This window comes from Coturnix japonica, chromosome 3 (genome assembly GCF_054131305.1).
Source record: "Coturnix japonica strain WE chromosome 3, WE-NBRP24, whole genome shotgun sequence".
NCBI lineage: Eukaryota > Metazoa > Chordata > Aves > Galliformes > Phasianidae > Coturnix > Coturnix japonica.
This window is the reverse complement of record NC_140665.1, coordinates 41,472,996-41,496,732: the sequence shown is the minus strand read 5'-3', so window position 1 is coordinate 41,496,732 and position 23,737 is coordinate 41,472,996. Positions and strand designations below refer to the sequence as shown.

General features: G+C 41.6%; 1 long non-coding RNA gene across 1 annotated transcript; it reads right to left on the bottom strand.

Moving 5' to 3' along the window:
* Positions 1 to 3,554: 3,554 nt before the first annotated feature.
* On the bottom strand, positions 3,555 to 23,316 carry LOC116653248 (uncharacterized). Its single transcript, XR_014943949.1, has 4 exons — positions 23,120 to 23,316; positions 22,558 to 22,624; positions 19,201 to 19,313; positions 3,555 to 3,663 (listed from the first exon to the last, which is right to left on the bottom strand). It is a non-coding gene; the product is annotated as an uncharacterized LOC116653248 (long non-coding RNA).
* Between the last annotated feature and the right edge of the window lie 421 nt (positions 23,317 to 23,737).

Below are 23,737 nucleotides of genomic sequence, written 5' to 3'. Positions count from 1 at the left end.
CGTGACATCACCGCGCCCGCGGGGAGCCGCCACCGATTGGAGGAGCTCCGCTTTGATGTGCCCTCCCGGGTCGCCGATTGGCTCCCCGCGGCCATATCAGAGCGCGGACCGCGGGGGGGCGCGCCGCGAATTGCCGCCCGCGGGACGTAGTGCGGCTGTTTGATGCAAATCCCCACATGTTGGCACCTCCATCAAAGAGCCGGGCCCGGTCGCCGCGCCGAGGAGGAAATGGCCCATCGCGGCCCCGGCTGCGACTCGCTCCCGCTGCCGGCGTCCGGCCGTAGCGCCCGGCCCCGTGCGGGCGGAGCTCGGAGCGGGGAGGGGCCGAGGATGCTCCCGGGATGAGCGTCCTCGGGGCTGCGGCGGTGCGAGGGAGGGATGCAGTTTATTGCCCTCTGTGAGCATCTCTGGGCAGAGGGCGAGAGGTGACAACGAGCAGGAAATCGTTCAGTGGGAGCTCCTTGAACAACAACAAGTGACTTAAACGGGAGCGAAGAAGGGGAGGCGGGGGGGGAACGGCGAGGGGCAAAACCAAGGTTCTGTTCACAAACGCGCTCATCCGCTCTTCCGTCGCCGAGGGACGTCCCGGGACGATGCCGTAGCCCCGCTCCCCGCTCCCCGTCCTGACCATGCGAGGGCCGCCCTGCCCGGCAACGAGCGCCGCAGGGCCGACAGCGGCTGAACACACCGGCATCAAAAGCGGCGGGGCCAAAGTGGTGGGAAAGTAACGGTCCCGAAAATAAAGAGGGAGCAAAGTCCGTCTGCACGTGTATTTGGAGGAGCTGCCCTTAGAAACGCGACGGCAGCTCGTCCAAACTAGTGCTCCGGGCTGGTCTATCCGTAACGCAGGCGGTGCGCTCCGAGACCGATGCTTCCGCGGCAGCCGCCCTGCGTGATTCCTACCGTGCACCGAGCGCTCCGCTCAGCCCCCGGGAGCGGAGCCGCCTTCAATTGGAGACATTCTCCCAATTCACTTAAAACGCAGCAAGCGGCCGTGCCGCTTAACGCTTAACAGAGCGTGTGCTCAGATGAGGTTGCAGACCCAAAGGCAGTCTGGTTAGCTTTAGAACTCGAAATGGCCGTGAACAAGTTTTCCGAAGTTATACATATTGTTTCCAGAGGGGGTGGGGAAAGGAGGGGTAAAAAAATGTTTGCATTCCCGATGCTGTTATTTTATTTCCTTCTCCTCCTTTCTGCTCTTAATTGCACTCTGGTTGCTCTCAGGACAGAAAACTCCCCGCTCCCACAGCCTTTTTACCGCGAGCTGCAGTGCATGACAGTTTACAGCCAAGAAACTTCCTCCAGCCGAACAGCTGTAAAGATCGCCCCTTTATAGCTGTTATAGCTGTACCTTCCTTCTCGCAGGGCGAGAGCAACCTTCGGCTCTAGGAGAGCCCGGCTGCCCAGCCCAGAGCCCGCCCCTGGCTGCCCGCTGCCCCTCGGCTCGTGGTGGAGCAGGAGCACCGCTGGGAGCTGTCGTATTTCATATCTTTCACAGAGTGTTGAACCTCTGGAATAACTGTGTTTCAGATTCTCTGTTTTTTAGAGGGTTTTTCAATATTTAAGAGCTGATTTTTCCCCCAAAGTTCTAATTCTGAATAGCATTTTCTTTCCAAGCAGGTTGAAGAGAGCACAACACATTGGTTTCAGTTTGTTTTGCTGTCACCCTGTAGCACGAGGGTGGGCAGTGTAAAGGCAGAGTGCCGTCCTGCATATTCCGAAGGTGGCAAAACTCCCGTTGACTCGGTCAGATCATTGCTTGAGTACTGCTAAGTACCCTCCCCAGCTCAAACACTCAGATCCTGAGGCTCCCTTCATGAAAGTCAATGATCAAACTTCCAATGGCTTCAGTTCCTGCTGCACTAAACAGCACCAACCGGGGAAAAACAATACAATAAGCTGAACCTCACAGGAAAGCCCTTAAGGGAGAGTCTGGCTAAAAATGGATTACATCAGCAGACTTGAGTGCAGATTACTTTTGATCCAAACTCACAGTTTTTAGATGGAATATTCTTTTCAGCATCTTTAGAGAATCATAGAATTGCTCAGGTTGGAAAAGACCTTAAAGATCATCACATCCAACCACAACCTGACAATACTACCTTAACTCTACAACACTAGGGATGCTTACACCAAGGAATCATGACAGTGTCACCCACGTCCTTTAGTCAAGCATTGCTTGAAAAATTACAAATAAAGCAGACCTTGGGGGGCTGCAAAGAGACATAGTAGCAGAGTAAAAGATACTGTTCACTGCTTTATCCTGGGAGAACAACCTAGAAACAAATAATCAAGCTAGCAACCACAGACCGCTGAACATGGGTTCTGCTTCAGAGCCCATAGGAGCCTGCTGGCATGAATCATAGAATCATAGAATTACCCAGGTTGGAAAAGACCTTGAAGATTATCAAGTCCAACTGCAGTCTAACCAGTACCCTAACTCTAAAAACTCTACACTAAATCATATCCCTGAGCACCACATCCAAACGGCTCTTAAACACATCCAGGGATGGCAATTCAGCCACCTCTCTGAGGAGCCTATTCCAGTATTTGCCTTGTGGACAGCCTTACAAGAGTCCCATTGAAAGACCCTGCTGTAATCTTGTTTTCTAAACTCCAACCCACGTAGTTTCCAAAGTACTCTGAAGTGAACATTTCTCACTGGGATGTGTTGAGGTAAGCTAAAAAGTTAACACTCATCTTAAATGCTGCAGTCCTGAGATTTTCTGACATCGTTACTAGTAACCAAAGCAACATAACTTAATTGATATTCATCTTTGCCCTGAGCACTATTTCTCTTCATCAAAGAATGCAGTGCTAAAAATCAAACGGGCCGTATTCTTTTTGTGTTGCTTTAATACCAATAACAGATCTAAGGGCAGTAGCGTAACCACAGTTTCTTCTTCCCCCGCCTCTGAACACTGTGGAGGTTACCATAATGCTGAAGACAAACTGCGTGCTTCTCAGTTTCATAACAGTAAGGCCTCCAGAAACAATAAATAAATAAATAAAATAAGAATAATAAAGTCTTAATTTGTGATGGCAATATTTAAAAAACAAATCAACTTCTTTTCCTTCCCCTGCAGTTTAAAAACTTTTCTTCCATCCTCCATCATTGCTCCACACACAAGACAAACACTGTTCATAAATAAGGGTAAGGTTTTTCCTATTCAGCTGGCAACTTGCGACTACATCTTAATCTTCTTGTTCTTTTGCAATTAGCATTTGCCTTGAATGCTGCATGAGGGCTTGCAGCATCTTAGGAGCCCCTTATGGCCAAGGTTACTTTCCAGTTTCTTGCAGACTGTGCTTCTCTGCTTCATGAATAAGAGAATGTTTCTAAATGTTCAACCTTTCTGTGTTAAATAGACTCATTAAGCTCCAAACAGCAGAAACACTTCTACAGTTCTCCATCTCGAACTTAGCAAAAATTAAATGGGTCTTGATCACTTCTCTTTCTGCCTTAAGCCACCTGATGAGGTGACCTGGAGAAGATGTTTGATTTAACCTACAGCATGAGAGACTGGGAGCCATGAGAGCTGACTGTGAGACAGGCCTTCCATCTCACCTGAGACATCTCTGCTTTGGTGAACTTCTCTCTCCATAGTGAGAATATTCCATACCAATTGTCTCTGGTTACATCCTTGTTTTCTCTGGAACCACCTGTAATGAAAGTAAGTATCAGAGAAGCTAATAATGCATAACAAGAAATAACTACTGTCAAAACAACAACTCATTATTTTTGTTGTCAGGTAAAGTAATTATGGTCTGGTTCTCTAACAAGGATGCATCTAATCTGCTAAATTCTTTTTGAACATTTGTACTTCTACTAAAACTATTTTAGCTCCACCTGGTCCCAGCACTCTGCAGGCACTGGCTTGTTTTGCTCTTCCAAATTGCTTAAAAAAAATAAAAATAAAATAAAATAAGAATACCTTGCATAGTAAAAAGAAACTTTTTAGGTTATATCTTTTTGTCTAGCAGTCCATGCTGTCAGTACCCAGTGCAGATACAACAGAGATGATGAATGAGCAGCAAATGATGAATGTGTCAGGAGCACGTCATGCAATAACCAGCAGTGCATGTGCCGCAGGAGACAGTACTAAGGATGCCTAGGAGACATGACAGACACCTCAGCCCCTCTTTGAATTCAGTGCATGGTAGACACTTTCCCAGGGCCAGAAAACATTTCTTGCCCTTGCTAAGATGTCAGCTGTGACCCAGGATCAGCGGCTATGTAGTCTGGTGTCCTGTCTGGCAGCTACATACGAAGATGTGACCCTTCACCCCTGATTATGCAGATTATTTTGAGTGCCTCCAGCCAGAGGGCATTGCTGTTGGGGTTCTGTTGATCACTTCTTTTCCCAAAGCACAAAGACTTACGGTTGTAATTTTTGTAAGCAGATAGAACTTCAAATGTTTCTCTCTTTCTGTAAATCAGAATTGTTCATTCCTGATGAACTGCTTTTTATATCTAGCTCAGTTCCATAGATGCCCACTGCATTCCTGAGTCTTGCAGGTTGTCAGGAAAACATACTGCTCCCTTGCCTGGAAAATCTATGCTATATTTTCACCTTAAACACCAGTGGTTAACAGCTTCCAAACATTGCAGAGGCACAGTTTTGAAAACACTCTGCACTACATTTCCTATGCCCAGCACTGATTCCTACAGCCTAACTGCAAATTCTCAGACTGGAACTTCAGCAGATCTAACTGGGACAGCTGTTTCTTTTTACTCCCCGGGACCTGAGGAAGCTTCTCTCTTCCAAGAGCTTTTACATTCTCCTGTGCATGTAAGGTAATTAAAGAAGGTCAGTCATGTATTTTAAAAGTTAATGACAGAACCACAGGCTATTTCCCTCAGATAACTGAAAGAATATGTAAAAAAAATCAGATATACCCTTCTTTTTTATTTATGGTTAGGAATCTAATTGTATAAAATCTTACAGCAGTAACCTCCTGAGCAAGTGCAAACTGGTAATTTTTGCTAGTTAGTCAGTGTTGTTCTTCACAACAGTCTAGCATGCTCACATCATTATTCTTGCTGTACACAGCACTGAATTCTCAAGCCTCCAGAAAAGACAGGACTGAAATTAATCAAGTTCCTGAAATTCTTTCTTTGGTTCTGACTCTTCTTTAAAACCCCTGGTCTTGCCACAGCAAGGTTTTGGCAAAGCACTTCTATTGGGAAGGGGGAGGAAAAGAAAACCTAGGGGATGAACCTAAAAATCTCCACCTTTTGGCTGTCTCAAGTACTTGTCTGCCTGCAAGCTCAATATGATGCAATTAATGAACAGCAATCCTCCTCTCCTTCAGTGCTTACTTCCCTTTCTTGAGACAGATGTCCTGACAGTATGGCACCTTCTTTAAAGGAACTCAGTTTTATGGAAGCTGATCTCTCAGGGAGGTATGACTAGCTAGAAACTTTTGGCTACCCCATGTATTTTCAAGCAAAATCACCATGTTTCAACCAAATATCCATAGACAGTGTCAAACAGAGAGGAAAACAATTTCTCTACAGGGTCTGTCAAAGGCCTCCTTTTATACAGATCCCCTCTGAATATCCACAAATGCTGAAATTTTCTTTACTAGTCTTAGGAAACATATAGACAAACATTTCTCACTCAGAAACTATTTTTCTCCTCATATGCTGCACACATTTTACTCTGTGTAACTTTCATCCTATCCCTCCTAGAGGTATCTTCAAACACACAGGAAATCTGCTCTCTCTCTCCATGCTGTCACATCTGACCAGGTACACATCACCATCTTCCCCTCCTTTATACCCACATGCAAAAACCAAACCAGCTCAGAACTCACCCAGCCCAGGCGCTTTAAGTTAAGCACCCACATGAGTTACCCCTTCACTACTGATGCTAAGTACACACAGGTCCTACTAAAGCCAAAAAAGCTTTTAAAAACTGGGATACTTCAGCCCTTCCAGCCTCTATTTCCTACCAGGCCCTTGACACAGACAAGTATGGATAGTCTCAGCCGTATTCACCCAGCTAACTCTATTAAACTCAATCACACCAAGCAAAATAATTTCAGGAATTAAGTTATTAAACTGGATTCACATGCTTAAATTTAGCCACAAACGTTTGATTTGTATTATTATTATTATTATTTTAGCTTAAACATTGCAAACAAACAAAAAGAAAACCAAAGCCAAGGAGACAGACGAAAACAATGAGATAGATGCATGCAGCTCTGCCTTCCAACAGGAAGCTTTGCCCCAGGAAGCCTTATAAATATTTCTCCCTAGAAGAAACCAGCTGTCATGAGAGGTAGAGGCATGTCTTCTCCAGGCTTTATGATGCACACTGCCTTATAAAAGCCATCTGAAGAATGGAAACAGAATAAAATCTTTTCCATATCACAGTACATAACATTAGAGAAGAAAAAAAATTTAACCTGGCTCCTATGAGCCTATGTTATCATCTCTGCTGGGATTGTACATTGCTCAGCTCCTATTAACATCAGATTGTCTCACTCTTACCTACATATTTCTTGAGTATACAGACAATTGCAGAACTGAAGAGTGACCAACAAGGATGGTTTTATAATCAGCAGGAATACCTTTGGGTTCTTATAAGGTCCCAAGCTACTTCTAAGTTACATACTTAGAATCAAATCAGTAATGTTGAACTAATGCAATATAACAGTCTGTTTCCCTACCAATGGTTGTGGACATCTACACAGTCTTCAACTCCTTTCTGATTCTTTCCTCTTTATTCTATATGTGAAATGCAAGACAGCATTTCCAAGCTCAAGCTTGGATTTCAGTTTACACAATTGGACTGACTGCAGAGTCTAACAAAACTGCAGTTTTCTAATATTGCCAATGGCTTAGGGAAGGATCAGGGGAAGACAGTGATCCCCAGCAGATCTGAGACATTGCCAGGGTGTTTCCAATAGATATATTTGGGATGTCTCAATTGAGAAGCTGTGATGCTAAAGCCTACGGCTTCTAATTGCTTTTCTTTCTACATTTAACTAGGATTCAAAGTAGCAATCCTATCAGCACTGTCCCTTCCATGTGTGTCTGAAGAGCTCTGTGTGTAGTGCTGGAGGAATTCCTTCCTCCAGCTGCAATGAACTTGGAGAAAGCCTCCTTCAAAAGGACAAACCTGAGGAAACCTCAGGAAGAGAAAGGCATTTGCCTATTTCATCCCTGTTTTGAAATGACCTTCTTCATTCTACAAAGTCTCAGCTCTAAGAAACTTTGTAAGAAAAGGAGGTTCTTTTTACAGGTTGCTAGAAGCTTAAGCTTCATATTCACTGGAGAGGATCTGCTGAGCATCAGTTAGTTAAACCAAGCAAAATTCTACAACTTGACGCATTGTAATTTTCAGATTTAAATTACAGACTCGCTACAATTTCCATCCAACTGCAAATTGGTGTCTATTCTATAATTTTTAAAAACAACAAAACAGAAACAAAACAAAACAAAACCACCTTAGCTTTTCAGTAAGTCTTTTTTCTGCTTGGAGATTCACTGGGGGACGATGACTACAGCACTTACCATTTCTGAGTCATTTCCACAGGAACACGACAGAAGTGAATCTGACAAATCCAGACGCACTGACATGCTGTACCCACTGCTTTGCACTTCAGTATTACCTTTTCTACTTTCCAACCTTGATTTCTAATCATTGGCTTACAGCTGGTAAATATTTGCCTAAATTGACACGTTTTAGAAGAGTGAAATACCTGGGAGAGTTTTAAACATCCCATCTTATTACTTGCCTGTTGATGCTTGCAAGTTGCACACTTTGTTTCAAGTGACACCCTGAAGAAAGTGAAATTTGGGGTAATGAGGTGTGCTGTCAGGCAGGGTGTCTTGAGGACAAGGATGACACTATGTAGAAGATGAATATATTCTTGTACAAACTCAGAATATGGTATTACATTTCTAAGGAGAGTATACTTTTGTCTTTGATAGCTGAAGTACAGTAAATCACCTTGTTTTTGTACATTTTGCATTTGCTGTATACTCAGATTTTCCCAGACAGTCAGCATGGAGGCACACACCTGTATCACACTGACAGACATCAGCTGAGGAGTTAACAACTAGCTGCCATAACACTGCCATGACCGGGCAGCACTGCAGGTCCCTTCAGGGTGACAATCCCAACCTCTGCTCACAGAAGTGACCAGCAGCAGGAGCACATCCAACCACAGAAAGGTGACCTTTCTGTGACTAAGGCAGTTACCTGCCCTAGCTGATCTCTTAAGTACCCGAGGCCCTCCTAATACTGAAAATGTTCGGACTCTTCAGTTGTACCTGCTTTACCTAAACCCTTTGCCTCCCTAGAGTCTCATTTTCCCATTGTTTCAGCATAAGATACGTTTTGAGCTTTCCCACATCCTACAGCATCTCTGCAACATGCCTGTAGAATGTATGTGACCTGTTGTTACACATCACCCTTAGGAAGCTCTGTCAAAGACAGCATGAATCCATGAGGTATTTTCTTAGCCTTTACATTGCCCGCCTTCTCCATACATTGTAAATTGCCTTTCTTTATATGCAGATAAATACATGAGCTGGCAGTCCCACAAAATTCTACATTTGTGCTATTGTTTAACATGAAATCAGACCAAAAGTGACTAAAAAGAACAATTAAAAAAAACAAAACACAACACCCTAATCTCTTCTTTAAGACTTCTTTGCTTTGGGAAGTTCTCTCCAGATTTCCTTGGCTCTTTCCCAAGTTCCTGATTCTATATTTCTTTTCTAATTTTCCAAGACATCTGCTAGATTTGAGGTAAGGGGGATGCCAGTACCTCTGCAGGAAAAGCTGCCCTACAATTTCTTTTCTTTCTTAAACTCAAGAAGGAAACTCCTTCAAGAGAGCAGTCCAAGCCACATATCAACCAGAGAAAGAGATTTTAGATTGCTCCTACATTAAAAATCCTTAAGCTCCTACTGGAGACCAATGGGGCTGCTGGTGTGCATTCACACAGTTCTACCTCCTATGCCTCCTTGTCATAAGACTGCACTGACTTTGGTTTCCAAATAACGTGAGATGCAATGTCATGGTCGGAACATAGCTCCCAAATGGCTTCGGGATGATAGAGAAACTGGCTATCACTAGAATTTGTTTAATATTGCAAAGTCAGGGAGCTTCGATTACCCTCTAGTTAGGTCGTCACAAAGGAAGGTTTCCTCCTCTTACACTGCTGTACTGTAAATTGCTTGAGAATTGCTGGGAAGGATGACAGCATTTTGTCACAGTTGTGATTAAAAGACTGAATCCGTAGGGCCCCTTTATATTGCCTCTCTTGTTGACCTAATTCAAGTAGAATTTCATTGTTTTCAATGCATGGGAGGAGGATTCAGGTGAAAACACCAGCAAATTTCTGCTCTGTCCCAGAGAGGTATGCAAACAGGCAGCAGAAGTCAGCTTTTCGAGAAACGTTTTTAGTGCCTACTGGTGTCTGCCAGTTTTTGTAGGTTCCTAAGGAAGCACAAGAATTCTTCTATAAAGTCATTTATGTGCTGCAGAGCAACGCTTGACTCTTTTGATCTCTGATATTGGAGATAATGAATGCGTAGGCACCTTCTGCTTCCTCAGCATTGCCCGGCAACCCAAGGGACCATAGCAGACTGCTGGATGGAGTGACTGCTGCTCATCCCATTCACGCCGGGATAAATCACACACTGATTATCTCAGCACAAACTAGAAGCAGACTGGAATTTAAAAACTGTCAGGAGAACTTGAGTAGAGCAGTGCTTCATTTACAATTGTAAACATATTAAAGAAAGTGAATAGGTAGGAGAGACATCACTTTAAACACGGTTCTTGGTTGCTCAGATTACTTTTGGCAGTTATTCCTCTCATCTTAATATGGTGGCTACGAGGGATTTTCATGGTTATTTTTTGAGAAATCTGGGCTATTTGTAATATCCTTCCAAAGCTGGGAAAACCATAGCTGTTCATTCTTTCTCTCATCCAAGAGGCTGTACCCCTTTCATGCAGACCACCACCACAGCAGCAGGTCAGTACCATGCACCTGTAGTCTTCCTGTACCCTGGCAGCTGGTTCCTTGTCCACTGATTTGAAAAGGCTTTTACTATTTCTACACATAAAGGATGTCTGAAAACTTTAAGTAGTACAACACAAACTGACTTTTGGTTTAACAACGCTTTCCCTCATGGGCATAACTGTGCTTCTAAAAACACTTTTAGACGAGGTAGGAAGGTATTTCCTACATTTTATACAAATGGCTGAAGCAACAAATTAGCATAGTTGCACACAAGTTTCATGGAGCCTTTCCTGGACTTTTGCACGTCCCTCTGGAAGAAAATACAGTTGAGTATAATGACAGCATGGTGATGGTTCCTTCTTTTCTCTGTCATTTTGTCTGCTATCAGTGGGACTTAAAATACTCCAAGATTTCCCCATGAGAAGGAGGAAAAAAAAGAGCTTGGCTGGGGCCACACAGCTCCAGAGGGCCGTGGGAACCAAGAGCGGGGCCTGCTGGTGAGGGAGGTGGGAAGGCAGCACTGGGAGGAGAGGAGCAGTAGTGGGGGAAGGGGTCACGGTGATGTGGAGGGAAAGGAGCGGAAAGGAGAGCCAGTGCTAGGAGAGGAGGGGAAAGCCTTGTGGGAGAAGCGTCTTTGTTTAGTGGAGAGAACAAAGGGCAGGAGAGAAGAAGGTAGCAGTGTAGGAAAAACACATTGCTCATACCCACTTTCAGTCTGCACCCACAAAGGGACAAATGTAAACGCACGGAGGGGATTGATTAGCTCTGAAAACATAAAGGGCTGACTGCTGCTAAGAAATCTGGCCTCACCCACAGCACTCTGAGCTTTCTATAAATCTGAAGCTTAAATTTGTGATGTTTCCTACTCCAGCTCACCTAAGGGAAGAGAGATTTATCAGGAAGAAGATGGTTTTAATGTCAAAGCTCTTGCGCTGTTTGTAATTCCAGCTGCTTTGTTTTGGGTAAAAACTTCCTGTGGAAAACAAAAGTACCAGATGTTGGAGGGGAATAAATATGTAACTTCAGTAGTCAAGAAGACCATATGTCATATAAAAAAATATTATCTTTTCTAAATCAGCTCAAGCCTTTACTGCAGGATTGAATGCTTTTCTCCTAGCAATACTACCACAGAGCAGTCAGCATTTCAATGTAATCTGCACTACAATGCCCTATGTTAATGCAGACAGATACTTCAAAAACAACACAACATGTTAATGGTCCCTCTCATATAACTCATGGGCCTAACAATTAGTAGCCACTTTTATTAGCAGTTAACTGCAGAAATATACCATTTTAAAATCTTACAACCTTTGTTCTTGATTTTAGGTGACTTCAACAAAATGTGTCTCTACTAATTCTTTTGAAACCTTGCATGTCTGTTGTAAATGGCAGTTTAACCCCCAGCTTGTTGCGTATAAGACAAAGAAGGAGGGCACCTTGTTTTACTAAAACTGCTGGTTTCTCTTTAAAATTTATGAGTAAAGGATAGCAAACTTTCTCCTCAATGTGTGTAATTTTCTTTCCAGCTCTATATAAGTACTTGGAACACTGAAAACGATAGCTGAAAATAATTTAAATCTCAACATTCAGTTATAAAACTGTATTCAACACATCAATGTATTGACTAACACTGATGGCTCAAAAAGTGAACTCAAAAGTAAGGACTGCCCATCACTTCCAGGAATATTCTTACTATAAGTTACCATAATAAACATGTTCTCATAGTCTGTGCCAGACAGCTCCATTTTTGTTGTTTCGTTAGGCGTTACCTCTTGCTTTGTCTTTCAAACATTTCTCATTTTACTTGCTGGTTGCGTTCTGTACAAGACAGACAAAGCTAACAGCTATTTCTGGAAGAAATGAGCTTATTCTCCAGATTGCTTTTTCTTTACATTGCACTTACTTATGCATCCCTGGCCCTATTGGTAACCAAAGTGTCAAAGCCTTAAAACTTCAGTCTGGTTGCAGTGTGGTAAATATGCTCCACAGGCTGACTCATTTAGCAGTACCATTAATAAACAGACTGCCTCATAATGTCTGCTGTAGTCTCTTCCAACAATTTGAAGGGCTGGGAGGAGCAAAGTTGTTGGCACTTTGACTTCATCCACATCTGAATGAGTGGTGTTGGCCAATCTGTCCTCAGGGATAAAGAACACCTCCAAAATTTTGCCTTCCTATTTCCAGCTGCAACAGGAAACCAAATTTGACCATCCATTTCATGTTCTAATGACCAAGGAAACTGACACATACATATGTAAAATTTTGGGGGTTTTAGTCTATATAAAATCTCTAGGATATACGTATTTCCTTCATCATAAATGTTTGCAAACTTTCTGGTTTTCTGGGTACTCCTAGCTCTTAGTGAACATTTCTACTTTTAAACACTGTTTGTGATCCTTCTGTAAGGAGTTTTGTGTTGTATTTTTTTTCTCCACTGACCTTTTTTGATTTAAACGTTCTCTTCCTTTGCAAGAGTTCTGTTCTCTCATGGTACTGAGCATCATCTCTGCTACACGGATCTGTGATCTGTTTATATCTATAACCAGTCATTGAGAGACTGTCAGACAGCCCACTCATCTGAAGTACAAAGTCTTTCAAAAAATGAAACTGAAACTTGTTTTCTTTAGCATACCAAGAATACATATACACTTCTGAATTCAAATATGCCTATTGTACTTATTGTTTCCTTTGAAGCTTAACTTATTTTTTTCATATTATGTTTTGTTGCTTGTACGTGCTGGTACATGGAAGATCTTACACTGAGAAACATTTGCCTCCAATTAAGATTTAACACTAAAATAAAAAAAAAAACTCTCTAAGCCTTAGCTTAAATTGAGACGTTCTTATTTTATAATCTCAATATCAGCTTTCAATTGCAGTAATATTGACCCTTTTGTAAAACTAATCAGCACATTTGTTACAAAAGAGGAAGGTAAAAGAGCAGCAAGAATTCTTATCTTCATACAAGGTCAGGACCATTGTTAATACTGAGACTTTCGAGTGTTATCTATACCTGATACAGCTTTTTGAGGAATTAAGAAAAAGCAACTTCTAGTCTCTACATTCCTTCCTGGTCTGGAAGGCTCCTTCTTCATCAGCATAACTACTAACACTTGTTTTAGCTTCCCAAAGCCATAAAACAAACTGAAGTACATTGTTATATTGAAGGATTAAGCCATGTACATTAATAGTCCTAAGACATTTTAGTCACACCAGCTTCTTAAAAGTACTCTGTTACTGTACTTGCCATTGGTACTCCCTTAGCTGCCCTGAATATCCTGTATTTGTATAGGATGCAAGGAGGTCCCCCCTCTGGTAGTGCTTCAGAGGTTCCATGATGGGGCAAAGCACAGTAGGCTGTTGAAGGTGGGAGCCCAGAAGCAGTTATTGCTCCCATAACTCAGAGGGACACAGTAAGAATAAAAGTTGAACTGACCCAAAACAATTTGTGTCGTTCCAGCAAAATGAAATAGCACAAAGAAGAGTTGAAGACTGTACATGTTGCTGTTTTCTGGCCTGAATGCAATGCCAAACCTAAACTTTCTCAGTTGATCGGAAGTTGAAACAAACTTCTTAACTTGGTACAACTGACTAATGCCCCGAGGCTGTATGGGATTGAAGATGATGACACCGTATAAATGAGGACAAACACACCAGCACTGGATGCTTCAGAGCTACCTCTTCAAGAACTAGAGACACAGAACTTGTTTCATGTGGGATTGAAGCACTGGATTGCTGATGCTCTGGACTACAAGATATAGCAAAAACTCCTCTTAAAACATTTGCTATAAGCAATTAATTTAATTGATCTAGTTTTAATGCCCACTGCATAGTACTGTCTTTGCAAAATAGTAATATTAGTTATCTAGTTTTGACTGTAACTAAATTATTTCTGTCTCTTCATTTAACTGCATTTCCTTTTGGGAGCACATCATCGTGGCTTTCCTCTCTCAGCTGAACTAACCTACTAGTAAAATGTTTCTCCAAAACACCTAAACTAATTTATTGAAAAGCAAACTGAAAACTGTATTTGCAGACATCTCTGCATCCCTTAAAAGAATTTTATTTTAAGGGTACCAAAATTGACATAAAAGATACACATCCCTGCAAGGTAAAGGCACGCCTGGCTCTGTTTGAAGAAATCTGGCTTCAAGTTAACAAAGTTATGGACTTTTCAAATCAGGCATCCTGGTTTGCACAGCAGGTTTTTCTTAACTTCAGAAGCAAACACCAGGATGTGATATTCTGAATATTCACTTTCAGCATATTTGAAAGCTCGCACCTACTTGTACTTGACTGTGTGATTACTTTAAGGACTTCATTGTTTTGAATCACAGTTACTAGGAAAAAAAAAAAAAAGAAAAGAAAAAAAAAAGGTGTTGGAGACCTTATTCTTACAATAAATTTGGTTTCTGCTTTCAGTCTGCTTGAGTGAATATAGATGCTTAACTCACAGAACTGAATGCAGCATTACCTCTATCTCTGGATAACATCAATTAGTTAACTCCAGATATCCTCCACCTTTAAGCCTGGATAATGGTTCATGCTGGAATTTTTGAGTGAAGAAGAAAGTACATTTCTGCCAGTTACTACGATGGATACCTCAGAAATGATTCCTTGTGAGTGACAGAGGGTAGATAAGTGAGAAGAGTCACCATAGAGGTACTTGCCTAGTAATACCGCCTTTGGGTAGCATAAACTTTCCACTGGCAGTAACTGTCCTCTCCCAGGAACTGCAGGATATGAGACATTTAATGGGGATGCTTAAAAACAGGTAAAATAAATCCTATCAAAATTAATTACTGTTCCATGTGGGTTTGCTTTAAAAAAGTAAAGCTCAGAGTCAATATCTATTCTAAGCAAGCAGCACCAAAGTAGTAGTCAGAGGAAACCTGCAAGAGAAGCTTGTGAAAGAATAGTGTTTAAAGGTTTCAGTTTTGAAGAATATATACATCCCTAAATTCAGTAGGAATGTCCCATAATCTGAGATTACCATCAACCATTGATTTGCCGCTTTTGATACTTTTCAGTAAAATACTAACTAAAGGATGGAAATATTGTTTAGTTCTAACACCACTGAATGGTGGCACAACCAATCCATCTGAGCCGGCCATAATGTCAACACAGACAGGACTGAACTCTGTTCTCCTGTTCACAGAAGAATCTCCGCAGAACAGGGAGTGGTTAAAAACAGACTCGAACTCCTGCAACTATTGTGATCCAGCTAGATCCACTGTTGACTTTACCTGAAACAAACTTTTCCAAGGAGTCTTTAAAAATAAGCCTACTGGTTAGCTTTAGCTCTCAAGAGAATGAATGCTGAGGGGCACTGATGCCACAACCTTGCCCGCCCACAAACCTCCACTCAGTATTTCCAGGTTTCTGCTGTATCTGTCCTGATATCATCACGTCAATTATACCAAACTACACAGTGGAATAAAAGAAGTCATTCCCATGTGCAAACTGCCTGCCTCTGGCACCTACCACCTACACGTCTGCTACAGGCTTTCGTTATGAAGCATATAGCTTTAGTTGAGACCCACACACACATACACACCCCGCAGTAATACTTGGAAAGGTTGCTTTAGTCATGTTTCCTTGCAAACCTTCCATTTAACAAACAAACAAACATAAAATCCACCAGAGCAAAGCACAGATTAAAGCTCATTCTTTGATTAATAACCAGACCATGGATGTTGCACTCATTTTCAACAGCTGCAAACAGCTTGGCGTGCTTGACACCTGTTCCAAGTAACACCAAATAACACAGGAGCAGTACCTTATTTAATCATCTGAGGCTTGTGAACCTTTTCTGCCCAATCATTTAGGTACTCACTGATTAACTACTGTAAATAAAATCATCATTTCTGCAACTGGAGATACTGCAAGAAATGCTTGTAAAACAAGTGTTAGTATAACGCCTTCTAAAATTCCACATAAATCCGTTAAACAGCCGAGCTCTGCTATCTTAGATTAAACTCAGGAGATGTGAAAACACCTTAAAAGTTAAAATACCTTCACATAAGAGGAATGTAATCTACTTCCTGGATGATGCCATATTAAGAAAAGCAAGCTGATATGTGTGTGATGCAAAGTTACTGTACTATGACTGACAGTAAGGAATTTGAGCAGCTGTTTTTTGTGTGTGTGTCATTGGGGTTTTGTTGTTGTTTTTCTTATTGAGGCAATCCTAAATTATTAAGTGTGTATGCTTTGGCCAATTCATTGAGTCCTTAACTTCGTTTTTCTACATGAATTCAGCAGCTTTCTCACCTTCTGAAGGAAATATATCTATTACAAAGTAAGTCAACCAAGAAGTTGTTTCTATAGTTATTTGATCTCTACAAGCCTAGAAGAACTTGAGGATCAGCTGTGAGCAGAGGCCATAGGTGTAGAGCTTTGGAAGGCTTACAGGAACCTTAGTGCAGGACTCATTGATAACACAGAACAATTCAATGTTGGTGACTCATTATGCAGCACCAACTATTGTTTTCCACTCGAATTAACCTAATGCAACTGGCAGAAGTGTATAGCAATATGCGCAGAATCCAACCCAGCACACATGCAATAGTGAACTCTTCAGCTGTGCACTGAGAGCAAATGATTACAGTACTTTGTGAGATGGATTTTCTGTCCTGTATGTAGCACTAAACAAGAAAAAGAGCCTGGCAAACATAAATCCCTGCTACAGAGAACAACAAAGAGAGAAAGTGTTACTTACCTTTCAGCTGGAAGTTCTGTCCTTGGGATTTTTAAAGTTGCATTCTGTAAGCAGCATGTTACAACCACTTGTATCATCTCTGGATTTAAATGCACACAGCACTGTTTCTGTGAGTGACTGTAAGGGCTTTAACATCAACACTCACATGTGCTGTGTCTTTGCATGACTGGAATTTTAGGAGAAAATGCTCTCATATCTGCTTACAGAAATACTTGTTCCATCACCTTTCAAGTAAAATTAATACATTCTTTTAAAATAAATGACCCAAAGCCTTTCATAGAATCATAGAATGGCTTGGGTTGAAAAGCACCTCAAGGGTCATCAAGCTCCAACTACCCAACCATGAGCAGGGCTGCAAACCTCCACATTTAATATTAGACCAGGCTGCCCAGGAACCTTTCAAGCTTGGCTAAATTATTTTGCTTTTTACAGTAAAAGTGTGCCCATTCTTACTAAAAATGTCTGGTTTTTTTCCAAAGTTTTGCCCTCCAAGCACCCGAATAGTCACCGAAATGGGAAGGGCAAGGACTCGTGGGAAATATGGAGTTAACGCAACCCAGGCCTGCTGCCATGAATAGGAAATGGTTTACCCCTGTAGTCAATTTGCCTAATTGATTAGAAGCCTGATTGCTCCCTTGAAGGGCTAGATCCCCTGAAGGGATATGCATGCACAGAGGCAGCAAACTTACAAGGCAGCTTCACAGAAAGGAATCTCCCGTGCTGCTGGAGCACGAGCTGTGAACTTATTTCTCACCGACCGCTTTGGGAAATGAGCACATGTTCACCTCCAGCGTGTTCCCAGCACAGAACAGTTTGAGGACTTGGGGAGAGGGGGTCTGCGGGAGAAATCTAAGTGCTACGTCCTGCACCAAGCGCGGCTGGCACAAAGAGCAGCCGGCATGGGAGGCTCAGCCCCCCGCGGAGCCGCTCTCTGCAGAAGCGATGTTGTTTTGCCCATTCAAACACCCACCCCGTCTGTAAACAGTAAAGCGAAGAACACCGATCCCTTCTTCAGTCTCCTCTTTCATTTCTCAGAAATAAACCAAGAATTCTGAGACAGAAACCCTACGGCTCGACAAGCTTCCTCAGGGCTCAGACACAACGGAGAAGCTCTGCAGCTCCCTAATCAGCTCAGGAAAGTGACTTGTGAAGCCCAGCGGCAGGAAGCGATTTATAGTACAGTAACTCAGCCCATTGTCTGGGCTTTTTCAGCTCGCCTTCATTACTATTACCATGATAAAGACCGGTGTGTTTCTTTTCCGACTTCCGTTTTGCTCCTTCAAGTCCCTACTTGGTCTTGACTTTTCTGAATTTCACTTTGATACTCTGACACCTCGATTGTTCTACCAGACGGAGTTCAAATAAACCTTTCTTTTTCTTTTGGTGGTGGGGTTGTTGGTTTTTCGATGGAAGGAGAGAGCTCTTTAGTAATGGTTTCTGTTTATTCACTCATCACTGACGTGAGGAAAAACCGAATTTAATTTCTCCCCTCCTCATATATCCACCACTTGCTGACATTCCCAGACAGTCCCTCAACCAAACACAGTCTGGTCTCTTCAGTTGGTAGGACTTAGTTGCTCAGGATGCAGGGTACCAAAAGAGTAGCAAATGTATTTCCACGGCCCCATATGCAAAGTCCTCTCTAATCAGACATAGCAGAACTCTGCTCCGCTTTCCTGAGTGTGGGAAATGAATCACAACTTCCGTTATGGTTCACCTGACAGTGGCTTAAATAGATCGGTTGTGTCACTAAATAGAAAAGGCAGTCAGCTGGTGAGGGCAATATAGTCCTCGCTCAATCTCTAATAAAAAGTAAACAGGAAAACCAAAGTGGAGATACAACTTTGTGACTCTCTTTATGTTGGTAAGCCCCAGAAACAAAGGCACGTGGGAAAAGTGAGCCCAGCCTCGACAGAAGAACTATTTCTCTCACCTCCATCTCATTATCTGTCACAAGACATATTCTTGCATTATTAGGAAATGGAGCTGTTTTTCTACAGGAAGACAGATCTTGTTGCTTTTCGTTCTATTACTTCCCAGCTCCTATATTTCTAGTCTGTTTGTCCTTGTACATGCATACATATCACCACTGTGGCTCTGAATTTAGCATTATAAGGAGACATAGCTTGAGTTCTTTGACAAAATATATTGGTTTATGAGAGTCATGTATGAGGAATAGAGTGCTGTGACCTGGAGGACCAAGCAGTAGGTGCATTTATGAAATCTGTGTATGACACCAAGCAGGGAGAGACTACCAGGAAGGTGGGCTTAGAGTATAACATATGGGAAGCATGGTCTGAAGAAGTGGCAGGCTACCCAAAGACAAACACAAGATAGTGCACAAGGGTAAGAATAATCCACTATACGAATACAATCTCCAAACCAGCTGGTTAGACAGTGAACGCTAGAAAAAAAGTTGAGAGGTTACAGAAGACAGCAGCTTTAGCAAACCCAAACACTGCAGGATGAACTAGAAATGTATCTCTTACCTGGAAATCTCAAAATATTACCATCCTTTTGCAGCTGATTACAACTTCCAGGGGAACACTGCAGCCAGTGGTGTGTGAGGCATTTCAAGAGGCATACAGATCATCTGAAAGGTCTATGAAATGCACTTAATTAAAACATAAAGGCTGAAGGTAGTATGGCACTTACCCAATATTGCAAACCTGCAGAAATGAAATTTTTATTTATCTACTTAATTATTCCAATGGGGAAAATGCAAAAAGATGCTAAAGATGCAGGATGGAGGTTTAGGTTCCAGGTTAATGTGTATACTCTTATGGTAATGAGAGGGGCTCCATCCAGTCTAGGTTTGACACAGACAGCAGGATCCCAAAAAAGCCAAGGATCTATCAGAAACAAGTAAGTCACATCTACAGCTGCACTAGGCAGAGGAATGGACTAGATCATCCTTTCAGGTACCTTCTACTTCTATGACCCCAATAGCCTACTAAGCCTAAAAAAATAGCAGTTGTAATTGATATTTCCTGAAATGCTTATCCCTGCAATCATCATAAAGACTTTGGCAATGTTTTCATGAAAGAGTCAACCCTGTGAGCTAAGCTACCAAATTCACCTTTAATCTACGAATTCTAGAATTCATAATTCTATGAATATATATATAATTCTATGAATATATATATTATATATATATATAATATATATTATATATATATATATAATATGATTATATTATATCATCATATATATATATATTATATATATAAAATTCTACGAATTCATAATTCTATGAAAAGATCCTATGCGCTCATGCTTCTTTATTATAATACAACATTAGGAAATAACTTTTTAATGCTTGCAATGTAAAGCATGCAATGACCCTTAAACAGTTAGAACTTTATAGTCCATTGGTCTAGAGAAACAACTTCTGAAGATGTCATGAAATCTGCTTACAGTCGCTGATCTTAAATGAACAACAACCCCCCAACACTTCTATATTGAGAGATGCATCACCTACATACATCTGTCTGCAAGATTTTGTGCATACTTTTCTGTGAATTCATACATCCAGAGAGTGAAAAACAAATGTCAATGAATGACACACACACATTATAATGTATTGAAATACATTTGGTAAAAATAAATCAATATTTAGACTAATTTACATTAATATTTTTTGTCCTCAAAATATGTGTTTCAACTGCAGTTTATCAAGACTCTTTAACAAGAGTGGAAATATTCTTTTAAAATTTCTAGTTAGAAACATCAGTTGAAAAAGCATTACAAGAAGAGAAGGGCTTCAGTATATTTTTAATTCATACAAACCATCTGTGTATGACACAGCACACAGTTTGTTCTCTCTTTGTTTGCCCTCTGGAGTTTTAAAAACACTGTGTGATGATGAACCTGATTCAGCTCCTGGCTAAGGCTAGGACATCTCTACTCCATTCTGTGAATTTATACCTCTGTGCAACGTGACTTTCTTTCTTTTCCTTTCAAGCAGAGCACATAGGCAGACTATTGCAGTTACAAATCACAATAAAGTTTTACGTCATTGACACCATCCTTGGACTTTACTGTTAGATCACTCTGCACTTTACAACAGGACAGTCAATTTTCCCAAGCTGGAGCAATACCCGCTGAATGCATTTTCTTTTAATCATTTCATACAACTTCTCAGCCTGGTAGACAGCTCACTCTCTTCTGTATTATTAGAATGTCATGTTCATAATTATCAAAATTACAAGTTAGGATGTATTTTGCATCTGCTTCTTTTGGAGACCTATAGCACTTCAAGACATGTTTGGCTTCCTTTTTGTCTTCTGGATTTCAGTCTTTCATTTGGAGTGCTGACTACACATGAAGTGGAATGTCTTTGCCAAATTTGCTGCATAAGAAATGAACATTCAAAATACTTTTCAAATCTCAGCATCTACTGTGAATTATCACTATCAGTGCACAAACAAGAACATCCAAATATTTTGAATCCTCCCTAAAAAAATAGGCTTGTTTTGATGTTAGAAGTGATACATTACCATATGGACACACATAGAGGGCCTTGTGCTTAAAGCAAGTTTGTGTGTAAGGATTTTAGGTCACAGAGCACATCCTAGAAAAAGAACTGCTATGTGTTAGGAACTAATCCTAACATTGATGGTTAACATCAAATATGGTTACACTTGCTCAACTCTCTTGCAAATTACATCTGTGTGATTCCTACATGGATGGCAATTCCACTTTTTATCTCCTCTTTCCCCATTTCCCTAAACACATGTTAATGTGCTTAGAAAGCACTAAGAACGTGAACTTTTGGCCTCTTCAAGACACAGGAAAGTTTGGTTCCTGAGTGACTGTGGTTTTTTTACAGGATACCTCATATGAGGCGTTCTGCTATAGTAGAGGAAAACAAAAGCAACTTCCTGGAGCTATCATGAAGATTGACCCAAAGTTAACACTATACGTATTTATAAAATACCCTATACATGTCCCCAGGTTTGTTATGGCTGTTGTGGGAATGTTCATTATGTGTTTCCTGGCTACAGAGTAATCAAATCCTAACACTGCAGTAGGGTCATTTTTCATACTTGAAAGACACAGAATTTAGCTTTAGGTTCAGACATCCCCAAATGGAACCAGCTTTTTCCCCTAGTATGTTAAACTTAGCAGTAATAACAATAATAAAATTATAAAGAGAGAGAGAGAGAAAATAGCCCCATACAGATGAAACCATAAGTTTTTCTCTCAGCAGTGCCCCAGCATTTCCAAGGATTTCCCGCCCCTTCACATTCATGCTGGTGGCCAGTAGCTGAACGTACCTGAGACAGCTAATTAAAAAAGGAAGTGGTCAAAGTCATGCTTTTTTGTAAACTTCAAAGGTGATCCCTCTCCTTCCTCCTCTTTACATTTTACTGTCTGGCTCTCTGCCCATCCTGCAGCTGTTGGCTGCGCCTGTGTTTCGTGGCGTCAAACCTGCCTCCTCACGGTCCATAAAGTTACAGCAGGGACCGCGGTGCGCAGGTGTGGGAAGGACAGAAGTGCAAGATGGGCTCGTTAATGATTTTTCTGGCACCCCATGCTGAGCTGCTGAAAAAAGAGAGCGGCTTGCAGAAGGCAAGTGACTCTTTGTTTGCAAAGGTATTTGAGGTCATATTGCTTCTCCCACAGCAAAGGTGTTGGGTTTTCACTTTATGGGCTGTTTGCAGAAATGATTTGCCTTTTATATGGCATTTAAAACATGCTTTGAGGCCTTATAATTGGATAAAGGATTTGTATCTCACCAGTATGAAAACTCTTACTTTCCATTTAACCCCCATCTGATCATTTAATGCTCTTACTAAATGATAAGCAGCCAGCTCCAGCGATGTGAGTTTCGGTTCACTTACCTCATAAGCTTTAATTCAGAATTCCTGCATCATTTACATTTTAAGCAATGAATGCAGAGGGCATCGACTGTTGAAAATGGAAGGAAAAAAAAAAAAAAAAAGGATAAATCACAGCATCATAATTTGCAGCTCCTCTTGAATTAACAGAACAATTTGGTAACTAATAACTAAAATTCCAAGGGAACTTGGTGCATGGTGTTGTCTGTCTCATCTCTCTTCCACTAACAGCTATGGAAACAGCACTAGTACCTTCAGCACGGAAACACAACACAAACTGCTTGTTCCCAAACTCCACAATATGAGTCTGTGTCCAAATCCAGCAATCAAATGAGGTTCAAAACCTAACTTGGGAACAATTCACAGAGTGTGTGCAAGTAGCAAAGAAACAGTGAAAGAAGGGTTTCTGGTGGATGGGAAGCTGGACATGAGCCAGCACTGTGACCTCACATCCCAGAAAGCCATCTACATTCTAGGCTGCATCTAAAGAATTATGGTCAGTAGGGTGAAGGAGGTGATCCTCCCCTCTATTCCCTACTGGTGAGGCCTCACCTGGAGTACTCACCTGCAGCCACATGTGGAGTCCTCAGTACAGGAGAAACATGGACCTGTTGGAGTGCATCCAGAGAGCCACAAAAAAATGATTCAAGGGATGGAATTCCTCTCCTTTGAATACAGGCTGACAGAGCTGGGGCTGTTCAGTCTGGAGAAGAGAAGGCTCTGAGATAACCTGATAGCAGCCTTTCAGTATCTGAAGGGGAGCTACAGGAAAGAAGGGGACAGATATATTAGCAGAGTCTGTGGTGACAGGACCACCAAGAGAAAACGACTTCAGGATTACATAAGGTAAATTTAACTTGGATATAATAAAAAAGTCTTCTACAGTGAGGGTGATGAGGCACTGGAACAGGGTGGCCAGTGATGTGGTTGATGCTCTGTTCCTGGAGACTTTCAAGGCAAGGATGGTTCAAGCCCTGAGCAACCTGATCTAGCTGTGCATGTCCCTGTTCATTGCAGGGGAGTTGGGCTAGATGACCTTTAAAGGTCCCTTCCAACTCTAATGATTCTATGATTCTACAATCTGTGCAATGATTGAGCAGCAATTTGTACACACAGAAGAAAACAAGAAAATAGCTGAGGATATCAGGTGAACAAGGCAATATAAGAAGAATGTGTAACAGAG